We start from the raw sequence: 3,670 nt of genomic DNA, 5'->3' as shown, positions 1-3,670 counted from the left end.
TTTTCTCATGTGTTATGAATTTGATCTAAATCTTCTTGGTTTTTTTACAATAGCAGTTTCCTTGCTTAGGTATGTTGTACCTAATTCAGGTCATCTTTCCATAGGGGAAATTTCCCATATTGGAAATACAGCCACTATGTCACAAAATGTCCTGCTGTAACACCTAAAGGTACAGAAGAGCATGCTAATTTGTGTTTGACTTCTGGGACAGGAGAAGACCTGGAGGCTGCAGCTGGAATCTTACTGCAGACTGACATTAGAAACTAAGCACCAACTTTGATACTTGTCCTTGCAGAATCATGGGCTTGGGAACATGTGAGCACCAGTGGGGGTGTGTTTTACGAACAAGTGTTTGAGATGGCTTAAAAAAATCACTGGCAAGGGCACTAGAAATAAACAGATTTAATATTAAGCAACAGCACAACAAAGTTCATTGGGCAAGATTCACTCTACTTCTATGAGACAGTTAAGGCACACTAAGGAAAAAGTGATGCAACAAACCAAAAAACAAAATCCAGTAAATCAAAACAGAAATGGACTAAGAACTAAGGGTGGGCTGTGTGTGACAAAAGGATCGAAAGGGCACGGATAAAAAAGAAAACGGCCTAAAAGCCCAACAGCACTCAAACTTAGCCATGCTTAACTTACACCTTAAAACTTCACTCAAAACTTAACTTACACCTTAGCCTTAACAATTTAACAAAGGAATAACGCTTAACAGGACTTAGCCTAACTTGTAACTTAACAACTTAGCAAAAGCGTAACACTTGATAACATTTAACTTAGCTTATGTATTTAACTTACAGGCCTAACGTAGATACCTAAGATACTTAAATGTCTAAGAAAGCAGAATTTCTCCTAAATTTTCTGTAGCACATGCACACATGCATGCACACAAAGTGCAAGGTACCTGTGAAACCTTCCCCTCAAAGGTAGTGAAATGCTCACTCTGAATGCTTTTGGTCTCCTCAGCAGCTGAAGGGTTGGGCTGTGGGGAGTGAGGATATCCTTGGTATCCTCATTCAGCAGTCCTGTGTATACAACAAACAGGGTTAGCTGGCTCTGAGAGGCCCCACTCAGAAGTTGCTAGTTGCAGCCTGCTGCAGCTCAGGCAGTCTTATTTTTGACCTCTGTTTAGGGGCCCTGAGAGAGTGGGCTTTAGTCATAACAATCTTTCATCCTAGCCACAGTTTGGATCAAGCCCTTTCTTTGAAAGTGTTAGATGAAGGATGTTAGGGCAGTCAGGCAAGAGAAACGTTTTCCAAGGTTTTTCATTATGAACAGGAGCTTGTTAGCTGTTCCTGGGAGCGGGCAGTGTTTCTGATGAGCCCAAGAGGAGCTGAGCCCAGGTGCTGTTCAGTCAAGCAGAGCAAGCATTTGTCAGATCACAGCATTGCCTGGAAAAGGAGCAAGGGACACGCCACCACAGAGCAGGGTGAAAGATAACCACAAGGGCAGCTGCTCTCCACCTGCCCCCTTACCTCATGCCTTTCTCCCCTTTGTTTCCATGACTGCATTAATGGAATTAATGAATCTAGGAGAGTGTCACACCTTAGTTTCAAGCAAGAGAACAGTTTCAGAAGTTAAAGTGTATGAATTTAAAAGGGCATAAAGAGGTGAACTTTGAAAATGGTCTGACAGTCTTGATACTACAACTATTTGTAGCAATTTTGGTGACTTTGAGAAATACTGAATCACAAGCTTTAGCTGATCAATATATAGTTAGCTTGCATTCTTGAAATAAAAAGAATCAAATGCTGCTTCTAAACTGGACGCTTTCAGTAATGTTGCAATTGAATTGGTCATCTTCCAGTCATGGATTTAGTGGTAAATGTAAATATTTTATCACTATAAATATCCGCACTCACCACTTTATATTCTTACTCTGAAATAGTACTTCACTTCTAGCCAGAGTTTTTAGCACAAGTTGCAAGTCAAACCCTAATAAATTTCCTCCAGTTTATACAGGCAGTAGTCACCTATAGCAGGATTGGTATATCCAGGTGGGGAGATTCCACCACCTCTCTGAGCAACCTACCTGATCTAGCATTTGACCTCTTCTTGTTTAAACTGGTTTTTGTTTAAATAGAATTTCCAATATTCCAGTTTTTCCCCAACTGGGGGCCACTGAGTCTTAATCCATCTTTATATCCTGCAGTGATACATGGCCTCTGCGTCCTCCACAGTTCTCATTAGGTTTTTGCCTTGATTAGTGATTCCTGCGCAGTTAAACTCCCCTTGAGCTAACCAGAAACACTCCATAAACAGGAACTTCTGATGCCTAACCAAGGGGGGACACAGGAGATGATCACCCATCCCCAATAGTGTTTGAACATTACTTAGCTGAACCATAGCCAGTGGAATGGTATTATTATTACCAGACTTTTGAAAAAATCTGATAATTACAGCCAGGATGATGATTAACTGATGTCTTCAGTCAATCAACTTTCAATCCTATAAACAATGTTCTTTCACTTTTAACCCTCCTGGGCCACAGCGGGCTCCTCTGAGGGGAACACTTGCCACAGCTCACCAACTTAAGTTTGCAATACACAGAGGACCCATGCCAAAAGCTGATGATGGGACCTGAACAGATAGCTCCCCACACTGCTTAAGGCTCAGCCCTCACTCCTTCAGAAATGCAAAGGCAGTCATTAGGAGCATTTCTTATATACTGAACTTAAGGGGAACTTTAGTAGGTACCTTTATCTTTGTGCATATACACGTATCTGTGAGTTGATTTAAACACGCTGTAGCAAGTACAGCGTACATGTTGCCATCTCAGATCTATAATTAAATTTTTGAGTAAATCCTATTGAATTTTCATAAATGTTAAACTAATCAATGATTGAGTGTTGCCAAGTCTTTTACAGATAAACCACTTACAAAGTCCAGAACTAAGACTGGACTCAATCATATCAGGAGTTTGAGAAGCTGTGGCATCCCATTTGTAGGGAGAAGGAAGCATCCAAAATTTGTATGTGCTTGTGGTTGAACAGAATGAAAAAAGCCAGAGGATCCTCAAAATTCCATACTTAGCATGGAAATAGGTATGTTAGTCCCTGATCTCCTAGACACACCAGTGGAGTTTGGATAAAGGGTAGGGTGAAAAGGAAGAGAGATGAGGGAGAGTGAAAAGGAAAAAAGGAAGGAAAGATCCAGCTGATGGGGTTTCTGGGTCCCGGGGCACATATGTACCTAAGCTTCATGGAGTCATGGGGATACCTCAACCCCATTCCTGTGTCTGCTCTGCACTATGTTGTTCTTTATTTCCTGGAAATTTATTTCCTGTTTTTTTATTTTCCTGGAAAAGTGCTGCCCTACCTTTGCATGTCCCCATCTCAGTCCGTGTCCTGCTCTTGTTCAATGTGTAATTACCAACAAACCTAATCTTCTATGCTTCTACAAAAGTAAGGCGGTCCTCTTTGAGCATTATGACTCAGCAGGAAGTATCCCTAACCTTTCTGCATTCTCTATCTCTGTGAATAAATTCAGACTTATTCTAATTCAATTTCCTTCGTATGCTTCATCTCTGTAGTAATAGGGTGAATCTTGCCATTAATTTTTTTAAAGTAATGATTTGCAAATTTATATTAAACCTGCTTTTTTTTGCTAATACCTTTGACAGCAATTCATTAAGCAAACTAAACCACTTGTGACATACAGTTCC

The sequence above is a fragment of the Lonchura striata genome, chromosome Z (assembly GCF_046129695.1).
Source record: "Lonchura striata isolate bLonStr1 chromosome Z, bLonStr1.mat, whole genome shotgun sequence".
Taxonomy (NCBI): domain Eukaryota; kingdom Metazoa; phylum Chordata; class Aves; order Passeriformes; family Estrildidae; genus Lonchura; species Lonchura striata.
Note: the sequence above shows the minus strand (reverse complement) of the source record.